Source organism: Bubalus bubalis, chromosome 24 (assembly GCF_019923935.1).
Source record: "Bubalus bubalis isolate 160015118507 breed Murrah chromosome 24, NDDB_SH_1, whole genome shotgun sequence".
Classification (NCBI taxonomy): Eukaryota; Metazoa; Chordata; class Mammalia; order Artiodactyla; family Bovidae; genus Bubalus; species Bubalus bubalis.
Window position 1 is genome coordinate 30,221,184 of NC_059180.1, and position 20,998 is coordinate 30,242,181.

The window sequence follows — 20,998 nt, forward strand, 5'->3', positions numbered from 1 at the left end:
CAATCTTAATTCCAACTTGTGCTTCATCCAGCCTGGCATCTCGCATGATGTACTCTGCATATAAGTTAAATAAGGAGCCTGACAACATACAGCCTTGATCTGTAAGCAAATGAAGTAAACTTTCTGGACCTCTACCCCTGCATGTGTGGGCTGAGCAGGTTGGAGAAGCCTGTCCCCAGTAATACTTATTTATCTGTGGCTGTACTGGGTCTTTGTCACTGGGAGCTTTCTCTAGTTGTGATGAGCAGGGGCTGCTCTAGTTGTGGTGTGTGGACTTCTCATTGTGGTGGCTTGTCTCGTGGCAGAACATGCGTTCCAGGGCACTCGGGCTTTCATAGCTGCAGCACGCAGGCTCAGTAGTTGTGGCCCATGGACTTATTTGCTCTGTGGCATGTGGAATCTTCCCAGACCAGGAATGGAACCTATGTCCCCTGCAATGGCAGGTAGATTCTTATCCACTGTACCACCAAGATGTCCTAAAGCCCCTTTAAGCTCTCATAGTCCCTATTTGTCTGACTCTAAAGCATCCTTCCCAACCCCTTAGTCACGGCAGGAGCTCAGGGATTTTATCATGACAGGCATGAAGCCAGTGAGGGGGAGGGAGGGGGTTGCATTTCATTCTGTCAGCTCCCCTTCTTCTAAAGGGTAACATTGTCACTCACAGCTTATCTTGCTGTGAACTTTCCTTAATGGTTTAGTTGGATTCAGGCTCAGATTAATCATCCTGGGCAACAGGCAACACGACAAACTCATCACTAATTAATTGGCAGCAACACAAGATACCACGTTCCCTGGTGCAGAAGGTCTGTTTCTATATCAGCCTCCCTCCTCCCAGGTTCTAACAATGGTGTGCCTTTTCATCCTCCGTGCGCTCATCTCGGCTAAAAGCATAAGTGAACGCTCACCATGGGGAAGAATGACAAGGAGAAGGTTCAAGTCGGGAACGTGTGTTTCTGTTTACATCTTCATTCCCCAAACCACTGTTGTAGTTCAGAGAGAAGTTCTGCTTTGGCCATCTTCCACAAATGAAAATGTTTGCCCTTGCAGTGTTAAGCAAAAATTCAATATTATTGCTTCACATGCAATCCTGTAGATGTGAAGATTAGGTCGTTCCATAAATAGGCTCTAAATTTTGATGTTCAGCAGAACTTTTTATCAAAGAAATTTATTCACACTCAGATATAGGTATGTATCACCTGCGTGTGCATACATTCATGAGTCATGTCTGACTCATTGTGACCCCCAGGGACTGTAGCCCATCAGGCTCCTCTGTCCAGGGGATTCTCCAGGCAAGAATACTGGAGTAGATTGCCATTTCCTTCTCTGGGAGATCTTCCCAACTCAGGGACTGAATTCATATCTCCTGTGTCTCCTGCATTGGATCTGTCATCTCTGGTCAATGCTAAATCACCCAGTGCACAGGAGAGTAAATGTTTCTTGTAGAAAAGGAGGAAAGTCTCTTACAAAACAACCACACTTTACTTTCTCATCTTTTATTGATTCCTCAGATTACAGTGTTCTTGCTTTCATCTCCACCCCAACAATCTCAGTATTGGTCAGGAGTCTTCAAACATTTTAGGAGCATAAACACAACTCGAACTCATTTAAAGAAAAGAGGGAATTTTTGGATTGTGTGGCTGGAAAGAAAACGGGGCAGCTTACGGTGATCAAAGGAAAAGATTTGGGAAACATCCTGAAATTCTGTGCTGCCAGAAAGCACTTCATCAACAAACCAATCCTGCCACCTCCAACCTCTCTGCCTCCACCATGTACGGACAAGCAAGAAGGTGGCTGTATGTCAACCATGAAGCAGGAGGTGAGTTCTCACCAGAAACCCAACCGTTTGGGCACCCTGATTTTGGACTTCCGGTCTCCAGAATTGTGAGAAAATAAATTTTTATCATTTAAGCCACCCAGTCTGTGGCATTTTATATGGTAGCCTGTGCTAACACACCAGTCTAATCTAGTTTTCTTCTTATCTCTTTGAAATTTTTTCTCTTTATGCTCTCTTTGGGGTTGAATTTTACCTCATCCCATGTTTTCAATGGACTGATGCTTTTGAGTGGCCTGGGCTGCAAAGAGATCAAACCAGTCAATTTTCAAGGAAATCAATCCTGAATTTTCATCAGAAGGACTGATGCTGAAGCTGAAGCTCTAGTACTTTGGCCACCTGATGCGAAGAACTGACTCCTTGGAAAAGACCCTGATGCTGGGAAAGATTGAAGGCAGCAGGAGAAGGGGGCGACAGAGGATGAGATGGTTGGATGGCATCACTGACTCGATGGATATGAATTTGAGCAGGCTCTGGGGATTGGTGATGGACAGGGGAGCCTGGCGTGCTGCAGTCTATGGCTTCGCAAAGAGTCAGACACGACTGAGCGACTAAACTTATGTTTTCAATTGTCACTACCATTTAGGTTTCCCAGATGTAATGTGCAGCTCATATTTCCCACAGGAGCTACATATGAACATATCTTGCTACTCACTGCATACTCCACTGGTGCCTCCCGCCCCAAACTGAATATTATCTTCTCCCAAAGTCATCATTGTTCCCAGCCACACTCATCATCTCTGTGGATAAGTATCACAGTGAAAAAGTATCCACAATGATGCAATCTTTTACCCCACTGTCAAGAGCAAACACCAGCTTCTTAATGTAACTACTAAGTAGTTCTGGAACTCTTTTCTTTACCTTCACTTAACATTGACAATGCCTTAGTGAAAAGGAACCACCACTGCTCACCTGGATTTTTATGACACTCTTCTAAGAGGTCTCCATGACTTCAGACTTGCTCTCTATAATCCATTCTACATTCTGCAGTCTAACTTGACCATGCTATGCCTCTGCCAGAAACTCAGCACAAATCAAAGTGTTGGACTTTATTTCTTGCTCTTTTCTTCTCACACTCTTTATTTCAGTCATGTGGCATGCATGGATGTTAAGTTGTGTCTGATTCTTTGCCACCCCATGGATTGTATCCCACCAGGAGTCTCTGCCCATAGGATTCTCTAGGCAAGAAAACTGGAGTGGGTTTCCAAGCCCTCCTCCAGGGGATCTTCCCGACCAAGGGATCAAACCCACGTCTCATGTCTCCTGCAATGGCAGGCGGGTTCTTTACCACTAGCAGCACCTGGGAAGCCCTGAGTCATGTGGATCTACTTACAATTCTGTTGGACCATATAATTCTCACTAATGCCTCAGAATGTTTGAACATCTATTCTGTCTAAAAAATCTTTTCCATTGCTCTTTAGCTGATTACTTCTTACTGGTCTTGCTGGCTTCAGTTGGTCTTCCTTTGAGAAGCCATCTCTTTCCCACAATATAACTATGTTCTTATGGGATCTCATAGACCATATTATTAATCTTACAGTAGGATCAATTTACAGTATCCTAAATGATGTGCTTACTCTTCTTCTCTTCTGTTAGACTGTGAATTCCTTCACTGTGGGAGTAGTGTTTGATGTCCATTCTGAATACTTAATTTGTATTTGTTTAATAGGTACATCAATAAAACAATGAGTGAAAAAATATACAAACCTATCCCCCCCCCAATTGTTTGATGACCATAATTCCTTTAGCTCAGTTCTTACAAAAATATAAACAAAAACCAAACAAATTCCACAGCTTCACCTGTTTAATAGGGAAACGTAGGAAGTATCATTTTATGGCTTTATAAAGAAGATCAAGAAGTTTATGTGTCTTATATGCTAATTCCATTACTACCTTCTTGAAAATCTATTCTGTCCATCAATTTCTGCTGTTCTAAGCAGAATGAAGATATGTTTCATCAACAGTTGTCCCCTACGGATACATAAAAACACATTAAATGCCTCAGATGGACCTTGTGAATGACATGTTCCTTCTTGTTACTCTTTTGCTAATATTGGTTTAATTGTTTCATCATCATTGTGGAAGAAACAAAAACTGGCTGTTACATTTTGCTCAGACAAGTGGCTCACTCAGAGCTGTTTGCTTGTTTTATTTGGGCTTCTTGAGTCTAATTTTTACATGGGTGGAAAATCCCATGGACGGAGGAGCCTGGTAGGCTGCAGTCCATGGGGTCGCTAAGAGTCAGACACGACTGAGCGACTTCGCTTTCCCTTTTCACTTTCATGCATTGGAGAAGGAAATGGCACCCCACTCCAGTGCTCTTTCCTGGAGAATCCCAGGGATGGGGGAGCCTGGTGGGCTGCCGTCTATGGGGTCAAACAGAGTCGGACACGACTGAAGCGACTGAGCAGCAGCAGCAGAAGAATACATTTAGTGACAAAGAAAATGCTTGGGGACAGGTGGTAACTGAAAATAAGATATAAAATTGTCCTTAGAGATTTGTTGGTTGAGTATGCAGCACTGAAATGGCAGAAGAGAATTACACACGTTTTAAAAAAATCCATAGTAGACCTGGAAAGATGGGAAGGGTACCACAAAAGCAACCTGATGGAAGAGAAAAGGAGCTGGAAAGGACTGACTGAGGGAGAAGAGGGGATAAAGGACAAATGGCCATGGGTTCTTAGTAGAGTGAGTAGTTATAAGGTAGAGAAATTAAGGCAAGCTCTGCATAGCAGAAGGTCTTTATCTGACATTTGGCCCCAGGACAGTGTTTTACATATCATCTTTGACCCTGAAATTCTGACAAAGGCTCCCAGAGAGAGATGTTTGGCCAGTGAGATGAGACCGTGCCTCAGATAAATTACAGCTTCAAGGAAAGACAAAGAGGTCACATATTCAAAGTGAAAAACTCATTCTCCACTTACACATCTTAAAGGAAATTCCACTTGGTCTCCCATCCCTTCCTCCATTCCCTTCTCTTACAAAAACACTGACATTAAGGTGCTTATGATCTAAATCTGCCTTCATGACCAAGAGGAAGAGAAATTTCAGTTGGGCTGAGGAATTACTCCCCAGGGCCAACATTGCTCAATTTAGATTTCATCAATGATTATGAACAGCAGCTAATAAATACCATACATTTGAAGAAACCTAACAGTATGAATATAATCAATCTGATTTCGGTGTTGACCCTCTGGTGATGTCCATGTGTAGAGTCTTCTCTTGTGTTGTTGGAAGAGGGTGTTTGCTATGACCAGTGCGTTTTCTTGGCAAAACTCTACCAGCCTTTGCCCTGCTTCATTCTGTATCCCAAGGCCAAATTTGCCTGTTACTCCAGGTGTTTCTTGACTTCCTACTTTTGCATTCCAGTCCCCTATAATGAAAAGGACATCTTTTTGGGGTGTTAGTTCTAAAAGGTCTTGTAGGTCTTCATAGAACCATTCAACTTCAGCTTCTTCAGCGTTACTGGTTGGGGCATAGACTTGGATTACTGTGATATTGAATGGTTTGCCTTGGAAACGAACAGAGATCATTCTGTCGTTTTTGAGATTGCATCCAAGTACTGCATTTTGGACTCTTTTGTTGACCATGATGGCTACTCCATTTCTTCTGATGGATTCCTGCCTGCAGTAGTAGATATAATGGTCATCTGAGTTAAATTCACCCATTCCAGTCCATTTTAGTTCGCTGATTCCTAGAATGTCGATGTTCACTCTTGCCATCTCCTGTTTGACCACTTCCAATTTGCCTTGATTCATGGACCTGACATTCCAGGTTCCTATGCAATATTGCTCTTTACAGCATTGGACCTTCCTTCTATCACCAGTCACATCCACAGTTGGGTATTGTTTTGGCTTTGGCTCCATCCTTTCATTCTTTCTGGACTCACTGCAGATGGTGCCTGCAGCCATGAAATTAAAAGAAGCTTACTCCTTGGAAAGAAAGTTATGACCAACCTAGATAGCATATTGAAAAGCAGAGACATTACTTTGCCAACAAAGGTCCGTCTAGTCAAGGCTATGGTTTTTCCAGTGGTCATGTATGGATGTGAGAGTTGGACTGTGAAGAAAGCTGAGCACCAAAGAATTGATGCTTTTGAACTGTGGTGTTGGAGAAGACTCTTGAGAGTCCATTGGACTGCAAGGAGATCCAACCAGTCCATTCTAAAGGAGATCAGCCCTGGGATTTCTTTGGAAGGAATGATGCTAAAGCTGAAACTCCAATACTTTGGCCACCTCATGCGAAGAGTTGACTCATTGGAAAAGACTCTGATGCTGGGAGGGATTGGGGGCAGGAGGAAAAGGGGACGACAGAGGATGAGATGGCTGGATGGCATCACTGACTCAATGAGTTTGAGTGAACTCTGGAAGTTAGTGATGGACAGGGAGGCCTGGCGTGCTGCGATTCATGGGGTCGCAGAGTCGGACACGACTGAGCGACTGAACTGAACTAAACAGTGTGAAGGAAGAAGGCAATGGCAACCCACTCTAGTACTCTTGCCTGGAAAATCCCATGGACCAAGGAGCCTGGTAGGCTACAGTCCATGGGGTCACTAGGTGTCGGACATGACTGAGCGACTTCACTTTCTCTTTTCACTTTCATGCACTGGAGAAGGAAATGGCAACCCACTCCAGTGTTCTTGCCTGGAGAATCCCAGGGACGGGGGAGTCTGGTGGGCTGCTGTCTTTGGTGTTGCACAGAGTTGAACACGACTGAAACGACTTAGCAGCAGCAGCAACAGTGTGAAGAGGAATTTCAAAATACAATAAATAACAAATTAATGTGGGAGGAAACAGTTAACACAATAAGCTGAAGGAAATTTATCAAGCTATTTCACATCAGCAAGAAAGAACAGGCTGCAAAGGAAAGGAAACATCAGAACTCTCAAAAACAAAATCCCACACCTGGGCATATATTTAGAGAAAACTCTAACTCAAAAAGATACATGCATCCCAGTGTTCGTAGGAGCACTATTTACAGCTATAGCCAGGACATAGAAGCAACCTAAATGTTCATCAATGGATGAATGGATAAAGAAGCTATGAGATGGTTGGATGGCATCACTGACTCAATGGACATGGGTTTGGGTGGACTCTGGGAGTTGGTGATGGACAGGGAGGCCTGACGTGCTGGGGTTCATGGGGTCGCAAAGAGTTGGACACGACTGAGCGACTGAAGTGAAAACTGAAAAATGGTAGCCCAGTACTTACCGCCAAAGCAGAAGCTGACCCACAGACATAAAAAACAGACTTGTGGTTGCCAAGGGGGTACTGGGTTGGGGAGGGATGGATTGGGAGTTTGGGATTAGCAGAAATTATTATATATAGAATGGATAAGCAACAAGGTCTTGCTGTATAGCACAGAGAACTATATTTAATATCTTGTAGTAAACCATAATGTAAAAGAATATAAAAACAAATATATATGTATATATGTATAACTGAATCACTTTGCTATACAGAAGAAATTAATACCACATTGTAAATCAACTCTACTTCAATGAAATAAATTTTAAAAATATAGTGGCATATAGAAAATGCTAAAATAGTGAAGAAAAAAGAAAACATTTATATAAAAAGAAATCAGAACTATACTGACATCATCTTTTAGGGCAATAGAGCCAATTCTTGAGTTCTTATAGAATATGATGTTGAATTCTTATTTCTATATCAGGCAAAATTGTATATGCAGTGCCATCTCAATTATGTAAAAATATGCATAGGAAATATTGAAAAGAAATGTGTGTTGAACACCTAACCAGTTCCAGTATTAAGGGTTTTAGACATATCACGCCTGATCCTCTCAGGGTAGGGATTATTTTCCTTGTTATTGGTCAATCTCATAGGGCTGGTAGAGAACAGAGCTAAACTCAAACCATGCCTTCTGTAGAGGAGGAAGTTAGACTGCCCTCCTTGTCATCAGATTTTAGAAATTTACACTTGATATTGAATGACAGATACTCCTGCAGCATCAAATGACCAATGCTTCCACTACAAATGGACCCAATGCCCAGCACACTGGGCCAGATGTCCAATGGAACTTGGGAATTTGTGCTTGACTAGAGGACAACTGGGCTTCCGAGGCAGCGCTAGTAGTAAAGAATCCACCTGCCAATGGAGGAGACACAAGAGATGCGGGTTCCATCCCTGGGCCGGGAAGATCCTCTGGAGTAGGAAATGGCAACCCACTCCAGTATTCTTGCCTGGAAAATTCCATGATGGGCAGAGGTGCCCAGGAGGATAATGCAGCCCATGGGGTCCCAAAGAGTGGGACACAGCTGAGCGATTGAGCGCACACAAAAGTGTGATGACTAGGCTTGCAGCATGGGCTAATGTCTTTCTGCTGTTGGGAATTGGCAAGTTCTCCCCGAAATCGGTTTGATTCTACTAGGTTCCTCCAAAGGGATGGCTATCATTGCTAAGTGGCTTTTCCAGCTTCCAGGCAGCGTGAATGGCTTTTTCAGGCATTCTGATTCCACACAGAGTCAGCATGGAATTTGAGCCACTTGACATAATCGAGGGCCTTCTCCTTCCGCCTTTCACAGTCAGCCAGCAGTACTGTGGCTCCCTTCCGTCTGCCCACATCGTCTTTACCAGGGAAAATTAACAACCACTTCACTAGCACAGCTCCTAGAGGCTGGAATAACTCATTAAAATTTAAAATAAAACCATTTACAAGCCTTTGCATCTGAAACTATAGGAGTGGGTAACCTCTTCAAGGCATTGCAACTGATTCGCAAGGAAAGAAAAGTTTGTTTTCCAGAGGATATTAGCAGTATAAGTTATTTCTTAAGCATATATATAAATAATCAAACCACAAAAGCTAACATTAAAGCCGAACAATCTTGGTGTGTATAACAATTAGAGATTTATCCAGAGGATCAAGATGGATTCATGGCCAGCAAGTAAGGGCTAGGCTACTAAGTGAAAAATGTAGATGAATAAAAGTGACAAATCAAAATGATAACTGGTCCAGCTTTACCTTTTATGAGGTGCTCCCCAAATTCTTGGAATAGTCCAGTAACTGATGGACAGAACACAGTTTTATGTTTTGATTTTATGAAGCTTCAAATGAGAAGGAAGCAAGCTAATGGCATGTGTTATAGACTCTTGTCTAGCCAAATTTGTTACTTTTGCCTAGATGAGGAAACTAAGATATCTTTCTTTGGTCACTGGAGTGACCTTCTCAAGGTCGTTACAACAAATGATTCATTCCTAGAAACAATCTCGTTGGAAGAGCCCAGATTCACTTTCAACATTTGTATTTTCAGTTCCAGCTTACTCAGAATGATGCTTGATTGATGACCCAGATATGCCAGTTATGCAAATGCTTTCTGATCTCAGAGACATGGATAGCCATGAACTTCGACAGTTGATGACAATATTGCACTTCCATAAAGGTCCATCTAGTCAAGGCTATGGTTTTTCCTGTGGTCATGTATGGATGTGAGAGTTGGACTGTGAAGAAGGCTGAGCACCGCAAAATTGATGCTTTTGAACTGTGGTGTTGGAGAAGACTCTTGAGAGTCCCTTGGACTGCAAGGAGATCCAACCAGTCCATTCTAAAGGAGATCAGCCCTGGGATTTCTTTGGAAGGAATGATGCTAAAGCTGAAACTCCAGTACTTTGGCCACCTCATGCAAAGAGTTGACTCATTGGAAAAGACTCTGATGCTGGGAGGGATTGGGGGCAGGAGGAGAAGGGGCCGACAGAGGATGAGATGGCTGGATGGCATCACTGACTCGATGGACGTGAGTCTGAGTGAACTCCGGGAGTTGGTGATGGACAGGGAGGCCTGGCGTGCTGCGATTCATGGGGTTGCAAAGGGTCGGACACGACTAAGAGACTGATCTGATCTGAATTTTTCTGAGGCTTGGGGAAGAGGATTGAGTGTTCACTGTGTTTGGACTTTTTGTATATGATGATCTCATTGAATTTCATTTTTAAAAATATTTATTTATTTTATTATCACAAAATATTTATTTTATTCAATAGTAAATTAAATTGAACGAATGCATATGTCCATAGTTGTTACTCTATGTTTCACTATTTTAACAAGTTGAATAATCTATTTTTAAAACTTTTATGTTTATTTATTTATGACTGGGCCATGCAGCATGCAGGCTTCTAGTTCCCTGATCAGGGATTGAACCAGAACTCCCTGCAGTGGAAGTACAGAGTCTCAGCCACTGTACAACTGCCTTGTGCAATAGGCATTCCATATTTACAGACCATGAAAAAGTCTGGAGTCAAGCAACTTGCCCACAGTCATTCTTTTACCATCCCATGGACTGTAGCCTGCCAGGCTCCTCTGTTCATGGGATTTGCCAGGCAGGAATACTGGACTGGGGTGCCATTTCTTTCTCCAGGGGATCTTCCTGACCCAGGGATCAAACCCGGGTCTCCTGCATTGGCAGGCAGTTTCTTTACCACTGAGCCAGCAGGAGTAAGCTCTGGGAGATAGTGGAGGACAGAAGAGCCTGGCAGGCGACAGCCCATGGGGTCGCAGAGTCGGACACGACCTGGGAACTGAACAACAGCCGTCACAGTTACACAGCTGCTCAACTGAAGCCTGAGATTTCTAAACGCCTCTATTAGGTCACACCATCAATATGTCTCTGGGAGATCTCCACTTGCACCAGTGTGACCAGGTGCATAGGCAGAAATTGGGTCTTCAGAAGTACTTCTGTAGACTGTTCACAGCTGATGGGCTGAATCAGTGTAATGCAGTGAAAACTACCAATTCTGGTGTTAATCAACTAAGGGCTTGGCCAAATCACCATCACTGCACTGATTCCCTGGCTTTCCCAGTTTAGAAAATGAGAGAAAGCTGTAGCTTTAGTTCTCCCGAGAGTTTAAATATCCCAAATTAAAACAGAGGGAGAGAGAGATTATCAGCAAGTCTAACAGAAAAGTTAGACACATAGACTCGCATAGGTGATTCTAAAGGCTGTGGGGGGGAAAAAAATCCCATTTCATAACATGGATAGTTCTGATGGTAAACAATGGGGTGGGAGTAGGCGGTAAAGAGAAAGACAATGGGTTTTGCCTGAGACAGAGGAAAAGGAGACTCTGTTGTACATCTTCCTCCTGTCTAGGCGCTCTACCCATATCATTTCAATATGTGTCATTTCATTAATCCTCACAAAGCTGGTGTCAGCTGTTCTATAAACTTACTATGAAAATATGGTGATAATTACTTTATTTTTCCAAAGAATCATAGAGTCCTCACCTACTAGATTGGCAAAACAAACAAACAAACAAACCTGATTGCCTTCTCATGGATTTCCCTATCAATTTCGCAAACACCAGGAAGAACTGGGGTTTACGTCTACATGTGGTGGAGGTAGGGGAGGGAGTGGGTGGTTGTCCAACTTCCACATTCAAATAGAAACATTCACAGCTTTCAAACAGCCCACCATCACCATTGCTTCTTGCTGCCTCATTGCATTGCTTTTATAAATAACTTTATTAAGGTATAGTTTCTGATTAGGAAATCCATCCATCTCAGTTAGACACTTTGATGATTTTAGTAACTCTACTAAGTGGACTAACCATCATCATAAATCAGTTTGAGAACATTTACACCCTCACAGCACACACACACACATACACACAGGCACACCCTGTAAGGTCCTTAAAATGCCCATTAAGAGATAATCATTATTCCCACCCCCAGCTCCAGGCAACCACTAAGCTACTTTCTCTTTTATATTCTTACTGGACATTTTGTATAAATAACGGTTTTTAATCTGTGGTCTCTGTATGTCTTCTTTTTCACTTCAAACCTTGTGTTGGAAACTCATCATTGATGGAATATGTGTCTGTAGCTTGTTCCTTTTTACTGTTGAAAAGCATCCCATGGTACAGATAGACCACACCTTTCCACTGATCAGTGTCCACAAACTTGCTCATAGATGTTCTTAGCAGCATTACTTGTTGTTGCTGTTCGGTTGCTAAATCATTTCTGACTCTGTGACTCCATGAACTGCAGCATGTCAGGCTCCCCTGTCCTTCGCTATCTCCCTGAGTTTGCTTAAACTCTTGTCGGTGAGTCAGTGATGCCATCCAACCATCTAATCTTCTCTCACCCCCTTCTCCTCCTGCCCTCAATCTTTCCTAGCATCAGGTCTTTTCCAATGAGTCAGCTCTTCGCATTAGGAGGCCAAAGTATTGGAGCTTCAGCCCAGTCCTTCCAATGAATATTCAGAGTTGATCTCAGTTAGGAATGACTGGTTTGATCTCCTTGTGGTGTCCACAGTTTGAAAGCATTAATTCTCTAGAGCTCAGCCTTCTTTATGGTCCAACTCTCACATCCATACATGACTACTGGAAAAATCATAGCTGTGACTATACGAACCTTTGTTAGCAAATGGATATCTCTCCTTTTTAATACACTGTCTAGATTTGTCACCGGAGAAGGCAATGGCACCCCACTCCAGTACTCTTGCCTGGAAAATGCCATGGATGGAAGAGCCTGGTAGGCTGTAGTCCATGGGGTTGCTAAGAGTCAGACACGACTGAGCGACTTCCCTTTCACTTTTCACTTTCATGCATTGGAGAAGGAAATGGCAACCCACTCCAGTGTTCTTGCCTGGAGAATCCCAGGGACGGGGGAGCCTGGTGGGCTGCTGTCTATGGGGTCGCGCAGAGTCAGACACGACTGAAGCGACTTCGCAGCAGTAAGAGTAGCAGCAGATTTGTCACAGCTATTCTTTCAAGGAACAAACATCTTTTAATTTCATGGTTTCAGTCACCATCCACATTGATTTTGAAGCCCAGGAAAATGAAATCTGACATTGTTGCCACATTTTTCCCCATCTGTTTGTCATGAAGTGATAGGACCTGACACCATGATCTTTGTTGATTGAATATCAAGTTTGAAGCCAGCTTTTTCACTCTCCTCTTTCACTTTCATCAAAAGGCTCTTTAGCTCCTCTTTACTTTCTGCCATTAAAGTAGTATCACCTGCATATTTGAGGTTGTTGTTGATATTTCTTCCAGCAATCTTGATTCCAGCTTGTGATTCATCCTGCCCCGCATTTTGCACAATGTACTCTGCATATAAGTTAAATACGCAGGGTAACAAAATACAGCCTTGACTTATAAAAGCTACAAATTGAAAACAATCTAATGCTTTTTAAAACTGGTCTACACCTGTGGTTTTCAAGCCTGGATCTGCATGGTGATTTTGATTTAATAGACCTGAGGTAGAGATGCATATTGGTTTGCAGAGCTTTCCAGATGAGTCTGGACCATGAGAATTCTACAGAGTCTAACAGAAGATGTTTGCCCCCCCCCCTCTCCATTGATGTTACAGTTCCTGAATCACCAATGTGATTGCTTGATCTCACTCCTTCTGAACTGAGCTTGGCCAAAGATGCCCAAAGGTGAGCTCTATATTACAGAATTTCATTTGTGTCATATTTGGGACATCACCCTGCTCTCCACAGAACCCCAAAATCCCATCCATTTCTCCTCCCCAGACCTGAGATCAGTGGCTTTCTCTTAAACCCTTATAATCCAAATATCTTACATATGTCCCCTTTCCTGCAGAATGGGAGCACCTGTCTACTTCCCAAGTGAAGCTCCAGACCCTACTCCTTTCTCTAGAGATACCACTTTTAATGGATCACAAGCCAATTCTCTCTCAGGGAAACTCCAGTTGATTCCAAGTTGCCACCTACTATACTGCTAATTAGAGGCTACTTTTATGACTCCAAGATACTCTGCAGCTCCCGTTTCCTGTTGATTGTACATGTTTCTTGGTTAATAAAGCAGAAAAAAAATACATTCGGTGACTGCTGTGTCACAACCTGCATAATCACACCCTTGTGTAAGTATGTTATTATCCTTATTTTCAGACATTGATTCCCAGCTAGGTTAATTGGCCAGGGTTATACAGCTGATAATTGCAGATCAACACTTTAACTCAAGTCTTCTTGCCTCTGAAGCCTGCGTCACTTTCTAACTTTCTACCACAATCTGCTGGCTTCTTTCCACCAGGCTTCTTTGCAGAGTAAGGATTTCCACATTCCCTTTCAAATGCAATTTAATTGTAAATACATTCTGGCAAAGGCTCATTCTATCTCCCTCATTTTCTCTTCTCATTCCTCAGTCTCCTAAGAGAGAGTCATTAGGAAGGTACATTCTGTTTCTAAGGTACAAAAGGTCTTTCAAAAACTCGGTGGGGGTGCATTGGAGAGTCAACAATGATGTCCTGACACACTCCCCATTAGGTCCTCTGCAGAATCTCAGAGTCTTGAGGATATATCAACCCAATATTACAAAGTCCTACTCCCATCCCAGCCAGGCTGTAGCCTGCAGACCCTCACCACTGGGGGGGAAATGTCAATTAAAGGCAAATTGTATTTTTCATCAAATAAACAGTTGGATTTTGATGGAGTCTACTGAGCAAGGCAGGGCATTGCTCTATTGAAGCCTTTATCAGAGCCCAGCAAACACTTCCTCCCTGTGTAGCTGGCTTTAAATGTTCTGTAATAGGGAGAATGATGATAATTAAGTCAGCCTGTCAGGGTTTTATGCCAACATTCTTGCATCCAACCAGTTTTTGGCAAATGCCCACCTTGCTGTTCAGGTGGGGTGAGGGAAGCTTTCTGGAGGTCAAGTCTCATTCACCTATAGTTGATTGCAGGGACATAGATTTTGGTAACTTTGTTATTATTGTTCAGTGGCTAAATTCCATCTAACTGTTTGCAACCCAATGGACTGCAGCATGCCAGGCTTCCCTGTCCTTCACTATCTCCCTGAGTTTGCTCAAATTGAGTCAGTGATATTATCCAACCACCTCGTCTTCTGTTGCCCCCTTCTCCTTTTGCCCTCAGTCTTCCCCAGCATCAGGGTTTTTTTTCCAATAAATCAGCACTTTGCATCAGGTGGCCAAAATATTGGAGCTTCAACTTCAACATCAGTCCTTCCAATGAATATTCAAGGTTGATTTCCTTTAGGATGGACTGGTTTGATCTCCTTGTAGTCCAAGGGACTCTCAAGAGTCTTTTATAGTACCACAGTTTGAAAGCATCAGTTCTTTGGTGCTCAGCCTTCTATATGATCCAACTCATAGTAGCTTGGAGCTGGGATCAAATCTCATCCCCTATTTACAAGGTATGTGGCCTTGTGTGTGTGTGTGTGTGTGTGAGTGTTAGTTGCTCAGTCTTGTCCCACTCTTTGCGACCCCATGGATCCTACCCTGCCTGGCTCCTCTGTCCATAGAATTCTCCAGGCAAGAATACCAGAGTGGGTTGCCAGTTCCTTTTCCACAGGATCTTCCTGACCCAGGGATCAAACCTGGGTCTCCCACATTGCAGGCAGATTCTTTACCATCTGAACCACCAGAAAAGCCTTGTGCAACTCTACTGAGTCACAGATTCCCCCACGCTTCTACAGATTTAGTTCAGTCATTGCCTCCTTTATTCTTTCTCTTCACCCATTTGCCTCAAATATATCACCCCAGGACCTCTGCACATACTGTTTTCTCTTCTGAAACATGAATAGAACATTATAACTGGCAGAGGCCATTGTGCCTACCACCTTCCTATTGTAGATGAGGAAACTGAAGTTTTGAGAAGGGAAGTGATTTTTCCAAGACCACACAGTGAATCAGTAACAGGAGAATACAATTGGCAGAGTCCCATTGTTAAGAGGACAGACAGAGAGGGGCAGGCATGGGAGACAGTCTGGAACCTGGGACACTTTGCTGCGGTGTTTGCAACCTGGACAAATGTCTCTCTGAGCAACAAAATACAAGGAAACTATAAGGGATTATAAATATCTCCATGCCTGTGCAGGTGAGGCAAATTATGGACCCAAAACAAAAAGACCAAAAACCCAACTGCCCCTTCTGAGGAGTTCAAAACAAAAGTAGGGTGTTGGGAGCAAAAGCCGAGTATGGTGCATGTACCCTGCACACAGCATCACCAAGGAGGTGGGCAGACCACCTAAGCCACTCCTCCAGCCCAACCCACCTCATCCCATATAAGGACCTCCAGACCTGCTCCCACCCTCATCCCATATAAGGACCCAGATCGCTCCATCATCACCACCACCCCCAGGGAGGGAGCCAAGGAACCTGGTACTTGTTTTCTATTCCTCATACTGCAGCAGGAGTCCCAATAAAACCTTGCCTGAATTTCCTGTTTGGCTTCTTATCAATTTCTACTGATTAAGAAATCCAAGAACCCTGATGGGTAACAAAGGGAGCTGGCTGAGTATAAAAGTCTTCAGCTTATGAAAAGTACTTTCTATTTACGATCACCAGAAATCTGAGCATTCCTGGACACATAGAAGAGAAAGATCTTGTGCTATATATGCCCCATAGCATTAGTATTGGTTTTCCCATCTTACATATGAGAAAAGTGAGGCTTAGGGAGAGTGGTTAGCATTTTCAGTAGACACAGCTGGTAACTGACTGAGCTAGGATTTATCCAGGCTCTCTGCCTTCAAAGCCCTCCTTATATGCCCTAGAAGATACAGCATCCCCTACCTTGCTTTGCTTTCAAACATTCACAGACTTACTCCCCTCTCACAGATCAGCTCAAATTCACCACCTCTTGAAACATCTTGGTGCTTTTTCCTGAACAGTCTTCTCTTGCACTTAGATGTGGCTCTCCTAATATCTGTCATAATTATTTCTTGACCTGGATGTTTTCACCTCTCAATTATTTCTTGTGGAGGACCAAGAACATGTATTAACTTCTACATCTGCCCATTACAGACACATAATAGCTATACTCAGAGCCAATAATAGATATATAGGTATAACTGGTATTATGTGTCTAGGTGGGCACATAATAGGTATTCATCAAATACCTGCTGAATGTGTCACAAAGCTAGTGATGGTGATTTTCTCCAAGAACTGTGATTTATTCCAGCTGCAAGTTGACTTTCTTTTATTAAAAGAGTTACAGGATTGATATGAAGACATGTTATCTCATTAAGAAAAAATATCACAGGAAACTGTGCCCACCATAGGAAAAAAGAAAACATGCTGACATTGAAGATGGAAATAAGACAGTGAACCTCAGAGAGAGGTTCACTCTTTCTCCCAAACATGGAGAACATTATGTGCTGATAAGCATGCTCAAAGAGAAAAGTTTTCATTGAACATAAGGAATGGCTTATTCATCTCCATGTTCTAAACATGTCCACAACCCTTACCCCTGCCCTCAACGCCGACCACAAAACACCTGTCGCAATTGAATTGGGAAAGTTTCAGTAGAAAAATGAGGGAGGGAGGGAAGTATGTGGGGTCCTTGAGCACCCTCCCCCATAGATTCATGTAGCAGCTGCATCTCCTCTGGCCCCTGAGTATTGTAATTCCTTATCTCTATGCGTGGCTTCCTGGTGTCTACTTAAAAAAAAAAAAAAGCACAATGTGAGAGTTGTGAGTTATTTGTGGCAAAATGAGGACTGCAGCCTGGGAGACAGCACCTCAGATAGCTCTGAGAAACTGCTTCAGAGAGGTGGGGGGTGGACAGGGCAATAAATGTGATTTTGGTGAAGGGGGACTTCATGCAATCAAGCACTTGCCTTTGCAAAAGGTTTTCTACTAGTCACGAGGAGCTGATGTCACCATGAAGGGATTTGGTGCTTTTCTAGATATGGGGAGATGCAAGGATTGGGCTCATAAGATCAGCTTCTGAAAATGTCTAGCTGTCTGAAGACCTGGAGCACAGAGTGCCTCGTTCCTGTTCTCCACCCTGAACTCCCTTCAGGGTGTGTCGAAGTTCGACAGTGACAGCAGCACATGATTTAGTCCTTGTATTAATAGAAGCAGATGGCAAGTGCCCATGGCAAGGGCCAGTTTGTAGTTGACCCTGGTGAAATCCTCTGGACACAGGGATCCTTTGAGTCACGGGAATATCTATCCTAACACTTGGAAGTAGAGTGCTAGCTGCTAAGTCATAAAAGGCTGAGAAACAAGAAAAGCATGGAAGCTAAAATTCTCACCACCACCCTCTAGGGTGCCCATTTTAGAGATGATAAGGAAGCATGATCAGAAATGTAAACAGCATTACCTGGGACACATGGAAGTTAAGCAAGGAACAGATGCAGGTTGGTTGGACTCATTACTAACAGCTAGAATAATCCAGCAAGTGGATTCCAACATTTATGTAAGTATTCCTCCCCCGTTATACATTTAGCTTTGCTGTTGTTCAGTTACTAAGTCATGTCCAACTCTGCGACCTCATGGACTGCAGCACGCTAGGCTCCCCTGTCTTTCACCATCTCCCACAGTTTGCTCAAATTCATGTCCATTGAGTCGGTGAGGCCATCCAACCATCTCTTCCTCTGTCATCTCCTTCTCCTCCTGCCTTCAGTCTTTCTCAGCATCAGGGCATTTTCCAACGAGTCAGTTCTTTGCATCAGGTGGCCTAAGTATTGGAGTTTCAGCATCAGTCCTTCCAGCGAATACTCAGGACTGATTTCCTTTGGGACTGACTGGTTTGATCTCCATGTTGTCCACTGCCTTCTCCTTTTCACCACTGCAAACAACACTGTGAGGAAGTTTTTTAATACAAGAAGCTTTGGCTGCATTTAGGATTGCTGCCTTGGAGGTAGAATTGTTGAATTAAGAAGCATGGGTGTTCTTAAGGATCTTGATATGCATTGCCAAATTGCTTTCCAAAAGGACTGCATGAACTCACATTGCCTCCCGCAGTGCATGCGAGTATCAGTTTTACCACACCCCCATCAGTTTGGGTATTCTGGTTTTTTGGAAAGGTTACATACACATTTGCTAGCTGAAAATAGTATCTCCATTTTAATTTGCATTTCTTTGATTACTAGCAAGGTTGAACATTTTCCCATATGTTTTTCAAGCCATTTTGTTTCCTCTTTGTGATTTTTATTTTCCTGTCTATTTTAGCTTGCAGCATTTTGGTGATTTTCATAATAATTTTATAAGCCCTTTTATGTTAAGAATATCAGGACTGGGTTTGTCAGCTTCACTTAGAATATTGTCCCATTTTGCTTCCTTTTAACAATTTTTAAACCAAAGATTTTCAAAATCTATAATTAAATACATCAATCTTTTATTTTGTGACTTTATCCACCCATATCCTCTCTGTCTCCGCAACTCAATAAATGTTCCATTTTACTTTGTTCTGGTGCTTGTTTTTACTAAAAATGTTAAGGCTTTGACTCTATCTGAAAGGCTTTTTCTTTTTTTTCCAGTGTTAAATCTGACGTGAGGGATCAACCTGAGTTTGTGCCAAAATGCTAACCAACATTTCTCCCAGCAGTGTGTACTAAATAATCCCTCAGCTTCCCCATGGCTTGTTATCATATATTAAGGTCTTATTCCTGAGAGTGACTGTTTTTCATCCTTGTCTTCACTGAGTTATACTGAGTTAGGCTGCCCTGAGATCCTTTGCTGCTTTGCTTGCACCTGGACAAACACCTCCATCAACAAAATACAAAGAAACTATCAGATCAGATCAGATCAGTCACTCAGTTGTGTCCAACTCTCTGCGACCCCATGAATTGCAGCACGCCAGGCCTCCCTGTCCATCACCAACTCCCAGAGTTCACTCAGACTCACATCCATCGAGTCAGTGATGCCATCCAGCCATCTCATCCTCTGTCATCCCCTTCTCCTCCTGTCCCCAAGCCCTCCCAGCATCACAGTCTTTTCCAATGAATCAACTCTTTGCATGAGGTGGCCAAAGTACTGGAGTTTCAGCTTTAGCATCATTCCCTCCAAAGAAATCCCAGGGCTGATCTCCTTCAGAATGGACTGGTTGGATCTCCTTGTAGTCCAAGGGACTCTCAAGAGTCTTCTCCAACACCACAGTTCAAAAGCATCAATTCTTCGGCGCTCAGCCTTCTTCACAGTCCAACTCTCACATCCATACATGACCACAGGAAAAGCCATAGCCTTGACTAGACGGACCTTTGTTGGCAAAGTAATGTCTCTGCTTTTGAATATGCTATCTAGGTTGGTCATAGCTTTCCTTCCAAGGAATGTCTTTTAATTTCATGGCTGCAGTCACCATCTGTAGTGATTTTGGAGCCCAGAAAAATAAAGTCTGACACTGTTTCCACTGTTTCCCCATCTATTTCCCATGAAGTGATGAGACCAGATGCCATAATCTTAGTTTTCTGAATGTTGAGGTTTAAGCCAACTTTTTTACTCTCCACTTTCACTTTCATCAAGAGGCTTTTGAGTTCCTCTTCACTTTCTGCCATAAGGGTGGTGTCAGCTGCATATCTGAGGTTATTGATATTTCTCCCGGCAATCTTGATTCCAGCTTGTGTTTCTTTCAGTCCAGCATTTCTCATGATGTACTCTACATATAAGTTAAGTAAACAGGGTGACAATATACAGCCTTGACGAACTCCTTTTCCTATTTGGAACCAGTCTGTTGTTCCATGTCCAGTTCTAACTGTTGCTTCCTGACCTGCATACAAATTTCTCAAGAGGCAGATCAGGTGGTCTGATATTCCCATCTCTTAAGGGACTGAAAATATCTGCATGCCTGTGCAGGTGGGGCAAATTATGGACAACAAGATACAAAAAGACCAAAAGCACAACTGCCACTTTTGAAGAACTGGGAGCAAAAGCAGGGTGTTAGGAGCAAAAGCAGGGTATTATGCATGCCCCCTGCACATGATGCCCCCAAAGGGGTGTGCAAACCACCTAAGCCACCCCTCCAGGCTGACCTTTGGACTGGCCCCTGCAAGTGAAAAGTGTTAGTCGCTCAGTCCTGTCCGACTCTTTGTGACCCCATGGACTGTAAAGCCCCCAGGCTCCTCTATCTATGGAATTCTTCAGGCAAGTATACTGGAGTGAGTAGCCATTCCCTTCTTCAGGGGATCTTCCTAACCCAGGGATCGAACCTGGGTCTTCTGCACTGCAGGCAGATTCTTTACCGACTCAGCCATCAGGGAAGTCCTGGACTGGCCCCTACCCTCACTCCATATAAGGAACCAGTTTGCCCTTCCTCGGCAAGGGAGCCTGTTACTTGTTTATTGCTCCCCACCCCTGCTACAGAAGTGGCCCCAATAAAACGTTGCCTCAGTTTCTTGTCTGGCTTCTTATTAATTTCTATTGATGAAGGAGGGCCAAGAACCCTGGTTGGCAGTAATAACAGGGGCCATACAGATGTCCTTGCTTATCTGTGCTCCACCCACCACCACGTACTCA

The 20,998-nt window shown here is 43.3% G+C and overlaps 1 long non-coding RNA gene and 1 other non-coding gene across 2 annotated transcripts; one reads left to right on the forward strand and one right to left on the reverse strand.

Annotated features, from left to right (window-relative positions):
* Window positions 1-10,705: 10,705 nt before the first annotated feature.
* On the forward strand, window positions 10,706-13,610 carry LOC123331542. Its single transcript, XR_006548228.1, has 3 exons — window positions 10,706-10,767; window positions 13,151-13,220; window positions 13,387-13,610. It is a non-coding gene; the product is annotated as an uncharacterized LOC123331542 (long non-coding RNA).
* Window positions 13,611-20,669: 7,059 nt separating this feature from the next.
* Window positions 20,670-20,742, reverse strand: TRNAC-GCA. The gene has a single exon. It is a non-coding gene; the product is annotated as a tRNA-Cys (tRNA).
* Between the last annotated feature and the right edge of the window lie 256 nt (window positions 20,743-20,998).